Consider the following 17,172-nt stretch of genomic DNA (forward strand, 5'->3'; position numbering starts at 1 on the left):
CATCCCTCTACTCAAAGCCATCTGTCACTCTAAGCCAACTAACCAGAAAGGAGATTAACATCATGACAAAGGTTCGAAGGTGGATTTGGGGTTTATTGAGAGCATTAAACAAACCTCAATGCTCAGCATAGAGCAGGAGGTGCTTGTAACTGGCACTGCCCAGTGGCTGGGGCTGCCATCTTAACAGCTATGCATATTTTCCAAGAGTTTCATGCACTTTATACAGAGAAGATGATGATTTAATGCAAGAACTGTGACTTGTAGCGAGTGTCTCATCCCTTGTGTCTGCTCAGTGGTGCAAGCTCCCTTTCTGTATACCCAGACTGAGGAGGGGTCTTGGATTCTGGGTATGGAAACTTGTGTTGGTGTGTCTGGCATGGGGCACAGGGTTGTGAAGGATGGTGTGGTTTGCTCTGAGCCAGCCAAGAGGATGTCACTTCTTTTCAGAGGGACTTTTTTGGATTTTCTCAAACCAAGCCAAGCCTTTCTCCCGTGCTATATTCAGCCCTTGAGATGTTTTGATCTCTTGAGTCCAAAATAATAACCTGTACAGTTTGAGGGCCCTGGCTCTGTGTTATTTAATGATGTAGTTTAGTTGAGGAAAACTGGTGATAGAAACAAGTTCTGTATGGTGACAGTGCCCAAGTCCTTAAGAAAAGTTTTGTCAGTGGTTGAGTTGGAAGCTCCCCACTGCTGATGTTCAATGCCCCTTTGCTCTCTTACAAGCCAAGAAGCCTTCCCCGTTCCTACCTATCGCTCATCTAGACCTGCATGAAACGAGCTCGGGTGTTGTACAGACCTGGTTGTAGGGTGACAGAGCTGTGGCAGAGTCTTTTCTGTGTTGATGCTTGTGTCATGCTTATTGCTGGTACTGCCAGTTCTTTGCACAAGTTCAGTTCAGTCTTTGCAGTGCCTTATCCCTGGGTCAACGACTCGGGCAGCAAGGGGCTGGGTTTCACCCCAGCCTCCAGGCTGCCCAGCTGTTAGGAAAGTCACTATGAGTCAAGGTGCAGACTGAGCACACTACAGAAGAGTCTTGAGCTGGGGTCACAAATAAGTGTCTTGTTCCTGGATCTCCTTTATCCATCTCTGCTTTGGTTTCTGGGCTCTCCACCCTCCTCCTAAACCACTGTGATGTTTTTTTCACCACCCCCCCCGCCAATAGTGGCTCAGCTGCTGCTGTCGGCTGTGAGCCGGCGGCAGAGCCTTCTGGCACAGCCTTGTCCTGGCAGTGGAGAGAGCGGGAACGTGGGTTGGAGCTCCTCAAAGGCAGCGAGAGTCAGGAGTGCCTGGCGCAGAGCGGGAAGGATGCGTTGAAGCATTTCCCCTTCAGCGGCCTGCCCCGCTCAGCGGGAGCTGCGCTTTTGTTCGGCGGGAGCCGGCAGCTGCTCTCCCTCTCGCTTTCCCCTGCCAAGCTGATTGCGCAGCCGGTACGGGAGCCGCGCTGCGAGCAGTACCCAGCAGGCTGTGACTCGGCGCTGCCGCCTCGCTCCTTGTCCTTAGCGCTGTTCCTCCCCGAGCGTGCTCACGGAGCCCACCTACGTTTGGCTTTCTCACCGCCGCTCTGACGTCCGCCGCGTCCCGGGAGAGCCTTTCGCAGCTCGCCTGTCTGTTGATTTCTGTAAATGTAGTGGGTCTGTATATAAAGAGTGGCTGTTTCCACTGTGGTGTTGCGTGTCGGATCGCTGTACTCTCCATGAGCTGAAATCCAAAGATACTTTGTAATGAGCTGTAAAGTTTTTAATTATTTCTGTACAGTACTAAATTACTGTAATATTGTATTATACATGCGATGGCAGCCTGCAGGACCTGAATAAACATCTTCTTTAGAGCCAAAAACGTCTGCGCTTTGCTAACCTGGTTCACAGCACCAAAAACATTTGCAAAGGCATTTGCAGCCCTAGGTTGGAGTAACATCACTTGAGAGTGCTGAGACCTGTTTCAGACAGGACCTTACCTTGTTGAGTGCAGTTTAGGAACCCTTCCCATTGATAAGTGGTAACCCACAGCTTTACCTTCCTTCCACACTCCTTCCAGCATCCTGACTTGAATGAGCAATAGTGTGGCCGGCAGGACTAGGGTAGTGATCATCCCCCAGCCAGCAGGATCAGGGCAGTGATCATTCCCCTGTACTGGGCACTGGTGAGGCTGCACCTCAAATACTGGGTTCAGTTTTAGAATCAGAATCATTTCAGTTGGAAAAGAGCTTAAGGATCATTGACCCATTATCTAACCCTACCAAAGCTGGTGCTAAACCATGTCCCTTAGCACCATATCTATGCATCTTTTATACACCTTCAAGGACAGTGATTTAACCACGTCCCTGGGGAGCCTGTGCCAGTGCTTGTCGACTCTTTCAGTGAAGGATTGTTTTATCCTAATATCCAATCAGAATCTCCCCTGCTGCAACTTGAGGCCATTTCCTCTCATTTTGTAACTTGCTACAGAACCACCTGGGAGAAGAGACAGACACACACTTCACTGCAACCTTGTTCCAGGTAGCTGTAGGGAGTGAGAGGGGCTGTCGAGCCTTGAATGGCCTTCCTGGGGCAGTGGTGAGTCCCCATCCCTGGAGTGATTGAAAGCTGTGTAGCTGCTGCTGAGGAACATGGGTTAGTTGTGACCTGGCAGTGCTGGTTGGCCTTGATCTTAAAGGTCTTTTCCAACCAGAATAACTCCATGAGTCTGTAAAGGCACCAGTGAGGAGCTTGGCACTGTGGGGAACACTGGAACAGGCTGCCCGCAGGGCTTGTGGAGTCTCCCTCTCTGGAGAAATTCAAAACCCACCTGACCATGTTCCTCTGTGATCTAGTATAGGTGATCCTACTCCGGGGGTGGGGGGGGGGTGTTGGACTGGCTGATCTTTCAAGGATCCTTTCAGCCCCTAACAATCTGTGATTCTGTGAAGCCTACCAGCCAAAACCAGCTCTTGGGACAATGAGAAACCTGATGCAGCCAACCAAAGTTTCAGGGCATCAAGATGTCCTTGAAACTCCCTCCCTAGGTCATATTATTTTCTTACTTTTGGCAGCAGTTTTCGCCATCACACAGCTCACGTTGGCAACAACTGGCAGGGTTTGACTTGGATTCCTTTGGGTGGGTTTTAGTTTATTATGTTTGGGGTTGGGTTTTTTTAAGCAACAAACGCTTGTGTTGGTTCCACAATCCCCGCTGCTGAAAGTCGTTTAGCAAAGGGTATTTTTATCGGCAGTGTCTTGCAATCAGCGCACGAAAATGCAGCTGCCTGGTTGGGCTGAGTGGTGGTGTGTTGTGTTTTTTTTTTAAAGCCACTTCCCTTTAATGTTTTACCTTAAAAGAAAAAAAAAAATTAAAGAAAGAAAAGAAAAGAAAAGGAAAAGAGCTCTTTGGCTGAAACTCAGGAGTCTTTTGAAGTGCTGTTACTTTGTTCAAACCTCGCTCTTCCCGGAAGGTGGTTGTAACACCTTCCCCGTGCCGCAGCCGCGCGCTGCTTTCTGTTCTTCAGCCAAGGCAGTTTTTAAAAGGCAGCGATCAAAACAAGCAGGGGAAGCAAAAATAAAACCAACCAACCAACAAACTCACAGAGACCTCTTTTCCCCCCTGCTTTCCTTCAAATTAATGCCGCTTTCGTTGTCCTCAAGCCCTTTGCGGCAACAGGCAAGTGGTGAAGTCAACAGAGCTGCTGGAGTTCAGCTGGAGGAGGAAGGAGGTGAGTGTGGGTATGGGGGGTGGTGGTGTCACACACATGGTGATTGTGCTTCAACCAGGCTGAGCCATGTGAAGAGGGGCTCTGCTAGGAGGGGGGGAAATTTCCAAGGGGGATTTTGCTCACCATTGGACACTGATCTGTTATAAGTGTTTGTTTATTTGTTTTGTTTTTTTCCCTGTGGGTTTTGTTTAAGATCATAGAAAGGTAGAATCACCAAGGTTGGAAATGACCTCAAGGACCATCAAGTCCAACCTGTCACCCAACACCTCATGACTACTAAACCATGGCACCAAGTGCTGCGTCCAATCCCCTCTTGAACACCTCCAGGGACGGTGACTCCACCACCTCCCTGGGCAGCCCATTCCAATGGCTAACAACTCTCTCTGTGAAGAACTTTCTCCTCACCTCGAGCCTAAACTGATGCCCCTTGCTTATCTGGTCTCCTTAATGTCCAATGTTGAAGACTCCACTACATGCCTGGGGAGATTTATTCCAGTAGCTGATGAGGCTAAGCACTAAGTGGGCTGGAAGTGGAGCTTTTTGCAAAGTGTAGGCCTCTGCTGAGTTTCTTCTTTAAAAAGTCTCCTAAAAGAGTTTTTCTGCATTTCTGTTCCTCATCTGTGAAGCAGAGAAGCCTTTGTCCTTCATCCTCAACCCAAGAAAGGGACAGGGACTGCTCTCCTCAGGAAGGGGATCCTGTGTACACCCAGCCATGCTGGGAAAGGCTCCATCACCATCACTCCTGCCCTCTGCATGTGAGTCTTTTCAAATGCCCTCTCTCCTCTCCACAAAACCCAAACCATTGAATTACAGAATGTTTTGGGTTGCAAGACCACCCAGTCCAACTCCTTTGCACTCAGCAGGGACATTTTCAACGAGATCAGTTTCTTCAGAGCCTCGTCCATCCCAACCTGGAATGTTTCCAGGGATGGAGCATCTACTCCTTGAACAACCTGGGTCAGTGTCTCACTGCTCTCAGCATAAGCAAGTTCTTCCTCCTCTCTAGTGTGAATCTCTCCTTGTAGTTTAAAATCATCTGCCCTTGTCCCCTGACAACAGGCCCTGCTAAAAAGCTTGTCCCCATCTTTCTTACAGCTCCCAAATGAGCTGAGTTGCTCAGCTCTCAATCGCCAGCAGCCATTCCAGTGTGCCACCCTTAGCATGAACACTAAAACAAAATGGAAGGTGTGAGGGGGTTAACTTGTAAAGGAACAAAACCCAACGAGAAAAATGGTTCGAAAGCCATCAGTTCTGGGGGCTTGGCCTTCAGTCCTAGCTGTTGAGCAAACACTGATTTACAGCAAGGCTCCTCTTTTGTTGTTGGTTTTCTTTACTCTTTCCTTTTAAAAGCCAGGAGGCAGGTGCATGCTGCAGGGCCAAATGGGTATTGACAGCCCCACATTTCCTGCAGGTTTGCTCCCCCATCCCCAGTGTGTTCTCTTCAGGAGGAACTCCCCCTGCCTCAGCTAACATGGCAAATAATGAGTTTTAGTTAATTTTCTCCCTCAGTGATGTCTAAGAGAAGCACAAGCACCGATCTGGAAGGTGCTTCCCTCCCTCAGCTCTATTAATTATCTGCAGCTCCAACGCATCAAGATTTGCCCTGGCCCTTGTCTTGGGGGTGTAAATCCCCCAAATCACTCTCGCACCCTGGCTGCCTGTAACTGATCTGAGCAGTACTGCAGGACCCAGACACCATTTCAGGAAACAATCAGTTTCTGGAGTATCAAGAATCTATCCATACACAGCAGCTGCAGCAACTCCTTCCCCCATTTTTATGAAGCTCTCCCCAGCCCATCGCCCAGACCCTGGCTGCAGACCCTGAAGCTGCAGAGCACAGCCAGGCCAGGAGGACAATGCAGTCGCTGCATCCTCATGCCTTTGGCTTCTCAAAATCACAGCTGTACTCATTGTTAACTCAGCATCTTTTCAGTTTTACTGCCAAATGGCCCCGATGTCTGCTGCCTGCAGATCAACAGCTCCCCCAGCAAAACCCTTCCTGCTCTTCGTGCCTCACACACACCATCTCCTTGGCCATTACGCCTATTGTATGACAACTACACTTACTTGTGAGAAACATAACTGCTCTCAACGAGGCAAGACTCTACTCTTATGATCTCCTTTTAGTGGAAAAAGCCCCTAAAGCCTCTGGTATCAGCCTGTGGTTCCAAGTGATGCCTCCTCTTCAGATTCAGACTACACTGGGTTGGAATGGACTCTTAAAGGTCATCTTGTCCAACTCCCCCTCCCTGCAGTAAAGCAGGGACAGTTTCAACTGGATTTACTGCCCAGAGCCACATCTGATCTTGAATAGCTCCACATCCCTGGGCAATCTGTTCCAAGTATTTCAACACTCTCACTGAAAGGAGCTTCCCCCTGATGTCCAACCTAAATCTACCCTGCTCCAGTTTCAAACCGTTGCCCTTCATCCTATCACTGCAAGCCTTTCTAAACAGTTCTTCCCCAGCCTTCCTGCAGGTCTCCTTCAGATATTGAAATGTAGCTCTAAGGTCTCCCTAGAGCCTTCTTTTCTCCAGGCTGAACAACCCCAGCTCTCTCAGCCTGTCTTCATAGAAGTGCTCCAATCTTCTGATCATCTTGGAGGCTCTCCTCTAGACTTGCTCCACCAGGTCCAAGTCTCTCTTGTGTTGGGGCCCTAGTACTGGACACATTACTCCAGGTGGGGTCTCACAAGAGCAGACTGAAGTGGCAGAGTCGCCCCTCTCAACCTGCTGCCCACACTTCTGTTGATGCAGCCCAGGATGCGATCTGCCTTCTGGGCTGCGAGTATGCAAATCGCATCCTGTACCACTGTAGTGTTCACCACCTTCATCCCTCCCTGGGACCCTCCTCAAAAACAAAGGGAAGGCAGAAAGACTTCCTGTCTTTCTCATGGGAGTTAATATTTTCTACATTTCCTAAGTTCTCAAGACACACTTCAGGCCTCAAGTGCAGCCAAGGCCCCTCTCAGGCTTTCACCCTTCCCCAGGCAGCTTTGCAGAAGAAAGGACTAGAGGGAAAAAGCAAAAGCATGGGTGTTGAGTTATACATTTTTATTTTCTAATAGGTACAATACTAAAATAAACACAAATTAAAAAAAAGTTTTATTAAAACAAAACTGTACAAAAAAGCAGTTATACTACATTTTAATTACAGAACAGTCTACTGTCCAAAAGGCACTAATCCAGAATAGGAGATACAATGATACAGGACTCATTTTAACTATTTTAATCAATACAATAGAGCACTTGTTTCTCTGTCCATTCACATACAGAAACAAGGACTTTTGCTACAGTCATTACACATTGTTATAAATATGAGCCCTACATGTCAAGATGCAGTATCCCTCTCCCCGGGCCAAAACTCAATGGTTCAAATGCCAGAAATGAAAGTTAAAGAAATAACAAACAACCAAGCAACAGCAACAAGAAAAAAAAATGGAGCTAAGGAGACGAGGGAAGAAGCTGGTACTTCACACTTCCACAGCACCTGCCATCTGAGGAACGTGTGATGGATGCTGACTGTCACTTGCATTCCAGGGATGGGAGCACACATGCCTTAAGGAAGATCCATGAGCTCATGCCCAAAGCTCTGAGTTAGTTTTCCCACTACATCCTGGTTTATTTAGTTCTCCTTTGACCTCCTCTTTCCCTGGCTAGTTCTCCACTCTGCAGTGCATCTTCCAAGTGCACCAGGGGAGAAAAACTATGACTCTTCTCCTTGCAACAGATGATGGAGCAGACCCATCAGCATCTTGCAGGTAAGTGCACTGATTTGGAGAAGATATGAGAATACTCCCCTTAAACATCACTCTCTTTCCTGCAAGGGCACCAAGCCATGAGGACGTGCACCTTGCCTGATAAGCCTGCTACAGCTGTTTTCTCTGCAACAGAACAGTCATCAAGCCACAGAGCTGTGCATGGCTTGCGTGCAGGTCCTGCAAGGGATGGAAAGATGTGTCTGAAGTTACAACCTATTGCCTCACCAGCTTGCCCTCCTGAAAGCAAAACACACTTGGGCAGCTTGCAGACAGCTGTGGGAGCACAAGCTCCACGTAGCACCTTCCTCCATGGTGGTGTTACCTGAGATTCACTCCCCTGTGATACACAGCACTGCTTCCCTGGCATCTTTTCATGCCACAAGTAACTTCCCAAAAGAAGCTTCTGTCCATCCTCCCTCCTGCATTTCCCACCCTGAAATTTTAGGCTGAGGACCAGTAGCAAAGACAGTACAGCTCATGGATGATGCAGACAGCGTGCCTGGAGAACACCTGTGTGAAAAGCAATCAACCAGTGCATGACTATTTGACACCACTATTAAAAGCAAGAACACACAGCGCCCCTTAAATGCCAACACGAGATACAGCCTGGAAGCTGAACGAGCAGCCCTTACGAGCAAGACCCAGGCGTGTCTGCAGGGTTTGGTGCTGACGGTTGGCTATCATCCCACTCCTTTGTGGCTGGAAGGGGTTGAACGCGCGGCTGGGAGAGAGATACTGCACCTTTCAAACAGTGTCATACACAGAAGACAAAGACAGGCATCTGGATGTTAACAAAAATAAGTAACAAAGAAATATGATTAAACAAAATCTCTTCTCACATCATCCTATACTACATCCTCCTTCTGCTTAGCAGAAAATTGTACGTACACAAAAATACAAATACACAATTTTGTAGAACAGTCTGATTTTAATATATTTATATATATTTATATTTATATGAGTGGCAGGTTAGTTCATTATATAGAGCTTTTTGCACTTTTGGCTCATATGCAACAAGGCTTTATAAATTCAGCTTTAGCTTTCATTCAGGTTTTATAGCTTCTTGAACATTTGTTTTCACATTTAAAGCAGCATCCAATTTGCAAGAGGAGTTGGTGGTGGCTACAGCAAGGATCAGGTCAAGAGGTTATTTGGGGGAGGGGAGGAGGAGAATATACATTCCAGTGTGTGTGTGTGTGTGTGTGCGCGCGCTAGTGCTCATGTAAAAAAGAACAGACTGTGAACACACAACTCTAGGATACCATGTTTACCTCTTGAGGTAGGCAGAACACCTACAGCAGATGAGACACAGGTGCCATTTTTGTCAGGGCACATGGCAGGAGAAACAAACAGGCGAGTGGAAGAGGCTGACAGAGGAAGGTACAGACACCTACGAACCTGCTGGTGAGTGATAGTGACAGCAGAGATGGGACGGGGCTCAGTTTACTGACCATAGCGGTGGACACGTGAAGCAACTGCAGGCGACTGCCAGCCGTCCACCACTCACAGGGATGCCACCACGGTCAGGCTCACCTGCCCTCACTGGAGCTGTGAGGCTGACACAACCCCCATGCCCCTCGAGACAGCAGAACAAACCAAGAGGCACAAAACTCCGTGATGAGAAACGCGACTCCCCGGCGCTTTGCTCAGGATTTTGTTCCTTCGCTTTCGTGTGTGCCACTGACACTGTTCCACTGTCTGGTCACTTCTAGGTCTGCAACACTCACTACTACATTAATCTTTTGTTAATTACAACCACCGTTACTGACAACCACTTAGTTCAGCAAAAACTCCACTGTTAAAAAAGGCATCTCTAGAGCAGGGCGACAGGACACGGTGGAAGGTCCCTTGTCTGTTACAGGCTCCACGAACACTTTGTTGCCATCAGTACCCCAGCGATAAGATTCCCATTTGATCACTGCTTGCATCAACAGCCAGCAACATCCTACAAGCCAATTTTCTGTTCTCTGCAGAAGAGATGTCCTCACAGCTTTCCTTGCCAGCAGCAATTTCCTAGGCTTCCCCAACTCACACGCTATTAAGTTGTCAGAGTGAAAACAACTTCTTGTTACTAACAAAAAAAATAATAACAACATATCTACATATGGATTGCTTTCGTTTTTCTGAATCCTCAAGTGGTTCTAAGACATCTTAACAGTGTTCTGTGATTTCCTTTTGCTATGGTCAGAAGAAATTCTCCTCTAACACAATTTTACCATCAATCTCTCACATAAAAAATTCTTATGTGTTTACACACTTTTAACCCACCTGCCAAGAGTTACGCCCATTGAGACCAAATGTCTGGCAGGTGTCACTATTGTAAGCCTAGAAATAATTGAGAATGAAGGAAGAAACTGCCTCTGTGATTCCAAAAAGAGAGGATTAAATCTGCACATTTGTCTTTTCTACCTGGTCTCGGACACACAGCTGTCCAGAGGTGCACGTTTCATGCACGAAGCCGTTCCTTCCTGCAATCCCAGAGGCAGTTTCCTACCGAATTCTGTCTAAGCTTCCCTCCTCTTCACTGTCCACCCTAAACAGGAGATGGCTAAGGTTTGGCTGAGAAATAAGATCTGCTAGGAAGATTCCCACCAAGGGACTGAACACTGAGCGGGGCAGCATGACAAAGAGCGGAGGTTTCTATCCAGACGGATTCTGCAGGTCTCTGGATGCCCACGGCTCATGTGGTAAGAGGGAAATGAGGTCTAATCCTGTTCCAGCTCCAGCTCAACTCTGGAGTCCTGTTACTCACTTAGGCACTTTTTAAATTGACACAAAGGAAAAGAAAAAAAACATAAATTCAAAAGTACTGCACATATTTCACACTTCCCGGGCTTCCGTCAGCCTTGGGAAGATCATAAAGACCAAGAGGGAGACAGCCAAGGCGATCTGTCAAGAAAATAGTGCTCCCCATGGACACAACTGACTCTTATTCACCACCCTTTGATAGAACTGCTATTGAACTACATCTGCTTTAAATTTGTGACTCCTGCATTATCTTTAAGGTAAAAGCCTGTCTCATGCTGGCTCTGCGGCACGACAATGCCGCTTTATCGTGTCAGACCTGACGTGTGGCTCCCAAAGAGACACGGTGCTCTCCCAGTTTAAGCCAGCAGCAGCACACTGGGTGTTTGCACTGGTGTGGCAAGTGATGTCCATACCCCTAATGAACAGCAAATTAAGGAGGGCTGGCTGTTGACAAGATTGGGAAGGACGTCACTAGCGGTACGGCTGGAGCCAACAGCAAGGCCAAAGGGTTTTTGCTGTTGAGTTTTTGTTACAACGGGTGATGAAATGGAAAATCTGTCCCTGAAGAACAAGCAGGGCTCTGATCCCACAGCAAGCAGGGCTCTGATCCCACAGCAACCAGAAACAAATCACAAGCTTGAGTTGGGCACAAGTCTCAGGACGGTATCTAAACTGATGCAGAAGCCAAAAGAGAAAGAACTCAATGGGTGATACCGAAAGAGGGCAAGTTCCGAACTCTCTTTTCATTAGAATTTTTCATTTGGAAAAGCAATTTCAAGTTTTGCTGGGGGGAAACTTCAACCCACCACATTCTTCAAATTTAAAACAACTGAAATAACAAGAATAACAGCACTAGTAAAAAGCTACTCTGGATGCAAAATTGATCCCAAACCCTGGGTGAAAGAAGAGACAAGGGGAACTGGTACTAGCCTCCTTCAGTAAAACTGTGCAAAGCCACACAGCCTGTCCCAAACCCTCAGATGAAAAAAACCTAACCAAGACAAACAACTGCACCAGTGAAGCCAGCTGCCAACACTAAGGGCAAGCAAGACATAACAACATGGAAGGATAAAATGCTACTACCTTGTCCCTCTCTGTTAAGAGTGATGGTTCCACACCTTGGAACTACCTTATTTCACAGAGGGAGTTGCAAGGAAAGAACCAGTTGTAACTTGACTGAATTTCTGAGCTGATTTGCATGTAACTGGTCAGAGTAGACAAAGGTTTTCATGTTTATACTACACTGTGGACAAAATCTGTTTGGACTTCAAGTATGCAATTGATGCAGCACTGTCAAGGAGGCAAAAGGAAAGCTGAATGCCTCTTGACTTGGACTGAAGTAGTATTAAAGGAATCTTATTTAAAAGTCTGGCATGAAGGTGTGAAGGTAATAAAGTGCCTGTCCAGGAAAAAGAGAAGAATAAACAAGAGAAAGCAAAATGGAAATGGCACAAGTCAACAAGGAAGGGGAGGAAGGGCATGGAGAGCAACAAATGAGCCCTAAGGGGAGCATCAGAGGCAGCAAACAGCACAAAGAACCAAACAGAACAGATAAACCTGAGCACTGTCATTGTGTTCAAGGAACTGTTTAGAAACTCTGCCATAGCTGAGACAGGCCTTGACTTTTGCAAGTCATTTCCTAGAACATTGCTGAGTATCTGCTGAAGTCCACAGCCCTGTACCAGTCTTCCCAGTTAAAAAAAAACAACAACAAAACACCAAAAAGCCAAAACAAGCAAACAAACATAGCAACCAAAAGACAGTCAAAGTATTATGTAATAAAAAGTACACTTAAACGTTACTATTTCCCTGATTTACTAATCTAAGCATAAGAATTGAAACAAGGGAAGGCAGGAGGGCTGCTAACTAACCATTGCTGCAAAAAACCACCCAGGCCTTTTGCCTAGCAGAAAGCTTGGGGAATTTCCTAAGACTGAACCAAATCTAAGCATCAGCAATACACTGGATTGGTCTTTATTAGGATAGAAAGAACAGAGATTCCTTATTTAGAGACCACAAGAACAATGGCTTCAGGTCAGAGCACTTCAGTATGAGAAAACCACCAGTGAGCAAGGTAAAATAGGATTGCCAGGGTGTGAAAGAGCGGGGATGGAAGAAATGGTCTCTATGAGAAGAACTGAAGTGTGGGAAAATGGTATGTGACAAATCCAGTACCGACAAGAATCAACTTCAGGAGACAGTGAATGGCTCAGAGCAGTTGGAGGAGGTATAGCTCAAAACATGTCTGGAATTCCTTCAAGAAGATATAGGCTCAGTCTAGTAAATAAGAGCAGACACCAGTTCAGCAAGAGGCCTTCTGCTGGCGGTGATATTTTTGAAGCACTCTGGCAACTGATGAAAGGATTTGTAAAAACTAGTTGCTTGAGGCACTGAAGCTAGAGGAAATGGTCATGACTGATCAAATTTTACCCCTGTTGAATCAATTTCATGTTCAATGTTCCTGGGTAATGGTACAAATCATTGCAAGGTACCCTTAACAACTGAAATCCATGTACCCAAAAGACTAATAGCGACAAAGAACTTAGGGTTGGAAATTCAGTCTGACCTGGGCTTTTGGTTAGAGGGTTGGAGGGCTTATTTTCAAATAAGAAGCAAAAATAACAGTTGAAGGGAATGCTGCTGTTCCAGAGCTACTTTAGCTGCTCATCACTGGCTGGGATGAAAGTATGGACTGCTGTGTCAGCAGAACACAGACTGAATCTGTAAGATACTGGAGCAAATCTTAATAATATGGCAGGATACAGAAACCACCTGTTACCAAAACTGCATTGGTTTGATTCCCAATATGGCAGGAGTACAAAGTGTAAAAAGATATTTCTCACACAGAACTGGAACTTCAGGTGGTTTAGAGACATAAGGCACAATATGTTCTCTGGTGGACAGTCATACTTTCTAAAGAAGTTCTTATTGCGGAGAACTCCTCTAGTACTCAAAGCTCTATAAATCATTAAACACTATGAACAGGTTATAACAGTAAAAGACCTCTTTGGAATCATAGTTTTACAATTAAGGCCAGAAGGGACCAGTTTATCACCTACAAGGAGATCCTGAATAGTAAGTGGCCTCCCACAATCCTAATGCAAACTCTCTATTTCACTTCATCCATCAGCAAGAGTGAACCATCCTGCCCTTGCAAATGCATAAAAGAGAATCCCCCAACTGAAGGTGTCTGCCTTTTCCATGTAACTCTACAGATTTTACCACTTGTATCCTTCTTCATGTCCATGGATACTTCACTGACTCCTAACCAGATCCAACCAGAAGCTTGAAAAGCCTACTTCACTGAACTCAAATCAACACAAATTCAGCTCTGTTTCATTCTTGCTCTGCTACAAATCCTAGTATATTAATAAGTGAGTATTGTTGACATCTAAGGGCAAATTCCCAACTGATGTTACCTCTGATAACCTCTGCAAATAAGTGGATCTGCTTCCTCCTCTCAATGGTATTTATTTCCTCAGGGCACCTGGAGAAAAAGGACTGTGACTTGGCAGAGCTCTAAAGGCAGGAGGAGTTGCAGAATTAAACTCTCACTGCCCAAGGAGCAGCTGTGTGCCAAGATGCAAATGTCCAGCTAAACTGAGAAGCAGCTACCTCTGCAGCAAACCACAAGCATGTCCCAAATCCCAGTAACAACTCCTAAATGAACTCTGGAATGCTGTATGGTGTGCCATGAAGACACACTGGCACAAAGAAACATGCACTGGAGATTTCAGAGAGCATTTAATAAATGGCTTGAATCGTCTCATCAATAAAGCATCCAAGATGTTCACCCTTCTCAAGTGGGTCTGCAATACACCTGGTCTTCACCAGGAACACATTCAATTGCTTCTTTGCCGTTGTCAACCCAACATAGCTCCACCTCAACTCCACTCTACACACAGAAAGAGGAGATGGCTCCTGCTACTACTTTCCACTCCAAAATGGTATCAAACCCTTTGAACTGAAGAACAGCTTGAATGTATCAAGGGAAAGCCTATGCCCTTGTGGTCCCAAGAAAATGTTCTCACTTGCCATAATTTGTTGGACTCGATGATTTGAAAGGTCTCTTCCAAATGATTCTATAATGCATAAATGAGATGGGTTGCACTTTGGAATAGGAAAAACTGATCAGTGAGTTGCTATTCTGAGTTCCTGGCTCTGGTTAGTTCCTGAAGGGTATTTTCAGTACTGTCACTACAGTCCATTTCAAGAGAGACAGTGGCAACTTTATCAGCAGAACTGAAAAAAAAAACCCACAACCCTCCCCACCCCCCCAACCAACCAAGAACCAAACAACCCCCACAACAAACAAAAAACCCCACACAAACAAAACCTCCCAAACAAACAAACAAAAATATCCCAAGTCAAATGTGCTTTTAGGACTGGAATATATGGTTAATATTCTTAATCACGTACATTGGGTGAGAAACATTAATTAATGATTTACTTTCATTATCTCTTCATCCTCCTTGAGCAATTTGACAGATAAACTTTGTAAGTCAAGTGTATGTTTAAATCTCAAATGATGTAAAATATACCTCAGAAGGCCCAAGTCAACTTCTTAAGTATAGAGGTGGGTTATTTAAGCTACATATTCCATCTTGTCATAACATGGAAGACTTTAATTAGTAAGGGAGAAGAAATGGGGAGAGTAGGATAGGAAGCTGAATTGAGGCCAGTGACAGCAGCAAGTTACTGTCTAAAAACATTTGTCCTAGAGAAGAAGTTGCTACCATTGCTAGTGTGAGTGTAGTACCACCAGTGGTAACCAAGCTGGAAGAACTGAAGTACTCAAGACCTACAAATCTGTTCTGAACCATCACAGTGACACTGGGTGAGATTTACACAAGTATTTCAGTACAAAGGAGGTGAAAAGGAACCAGGAGATTTAAATAAGACCCTAAAGAAGTTCCTAGCCTCTTTTGCAAATCTGTTGGGAGTTAGGAACCGAGTCTAAAATTAACTAAGTGTCTCCATACTCATCTTTGCATATTAAAAATCTCTGGAAATCTGTCTGGTAAGTAACTACAGCAGCACTATGGAAAAACATGGCCGAGAAACTTACGGGCAAAGATGAAGCACAGACTGCTCAGACTGGTCAAGAGATAATGTTTCTCGCAAACCCACAGCATACAAAGGCACATAACACCCTGTGACAGATGCTTTCTGAGAATCTGGCAACATGTTAGATTAGACATTAGGAAGAAGTTAGTCACCATAAGGGTGGTGAGACACTGGGACAGGTTGCCCAGGGAGGTGGTGGAAGCCCTGTCCCTGGAGGTTTTTAAGACCAGGCTGGATGTGGCTCTGGGCAACCTGATCTAGTAGAAAGTGTCCCTGCCCATGGCAGAGGGGTTGGAACTAGATGATCCTTGAAGTCCCTTCCAACCCTGACAATTCTGTACTATCAGAGAAAGATGATGTTATTTTACATCTCCACCATATAGCCTCTCCTGTTGTGAATTGCAAGCACATTCCCAGCTAACTATCCAGCTGCAGGCTATTTTCAGCTTTCTGAAGAAAAAGGTGAGACAGCTCAGAGAGAGCTTGGGGACAGTATGGTTATATACTTGGCAACAACTGCTGATAAGGCTTCCAAAGCAAGACACTACAAAGGAGAACTTTCAGTGGCACAGAATTGCTCATTGCACTCCCTGCTTCAGGAACCAGAGTGCAGCAGTGCAGTCAGAACCCCTGACCTACAAGCAGGGTGAAAACACAGGATGAGTAATTCAGCAGAGTCCTGGAACGTGGCTCATCCTCAATGCTACAAGTCAAGAAGCGTTAAACCAGAACCCTGGGTAATCTGTAATCATGCTGTCACACATAACAAAACGTCCTTTTTGTTTCTAGAACTCATTGAGAAGCAATACATACGTGAGCAGAGGGAAAAAACCCCAACATAAAAGGAAGAGGAGCAGCTTTGCATAGAAAACTCAACTCGGTTTCAGTCCCTGCTGTTCTAAGTTACCATTAGGAGCAGGTCATTATTTAAGTTTACGAAGGAGCTGTGTTCCAAGTGTCACTAATAACACTGGTATTAAAGAGAATTAGGGGGTGGAAGATCTTCTGTTTTCAATCACAGAAAAGACAGAAATCCTTTTAATTATGACCATGCCAATCCACATCTTTCTAAAGCAGCTAATTACATGTCAGGAGGACACCCAGTCATTCAAAAGAACTGCCATCACTTTTCCTGCCATACTCTTATGCATTTATCCTACCCATCCCAATTACCCTGGCTGCAGTTTGAAAGGATTTAGCAGAAGTGTGCTAGATGTTTTGATCAGCAGAATACAGCCGCTTCCATTTAAGAGCGGCGGGAAGAGAAGGAATAAATGGCAGAGAGAGCCTTCTGCCAAGCCATCTGAGAGAGAGATGCACTGTTACATACAGAAACATCAAAGGCCCATTACACAGTTCACTCCAGTTCAATGGGTTTAGCTCACTTGTGCTTAAGCTGTTGGCCAGAGCACTCCAAAGCTTACTGGAAAGAGCGGGGAAGAGCCCAACATTGCAGCAATCAAACCAATTAGTTAGCTTTCTTCAGCAGCCTCATTAAAAAGGGCAGTTAAAATATGTTGGGTGAATTTCCCCCTCTGCACTCCAAATGGCAAAGCCTTTTCTGTCTCTGTGACATAAGCTGTCAGTCACCTAGATACTACACTGATAAGCAAGTTGCAGGCTTCGCAGACCATATCTTGGAGGTTGGAAGAGCAAAATGTGTTTGTTTACTTCTTCCAGCAAGCTCAAGATAAAGCATGACATGGATTTTGGTACAGAGGGTGCTACAGGAAACCAAAACCAGGGAGGTTTGTACTGATTAGTGTAATTGCGCCAATATGATCTTAGCTACAGCATCACCCATGTTAAAACAGGCATGAATGACCAGTTGTGAGCTATTTTCAACTGATGAAACCTAAGGCTGGGGTTAGTGCTGAACAACCCTTTAAATGTTTGAGTTGTTCTCCCC

Source organism: Dryobates pubescens, chromosome 3 (genome assembly GCF_014839835.1).
Source record: "Dryobates pubescens isolate bDryPub1 chromosome 3, bDryPub1.pri, whole genome shotgun sequence".
Lineage (NCBI taxonomy): Eukaryota > Metazoa > Chordata > Aves > Piciformes > Picidae > Dryobates > Dryobates pubescens.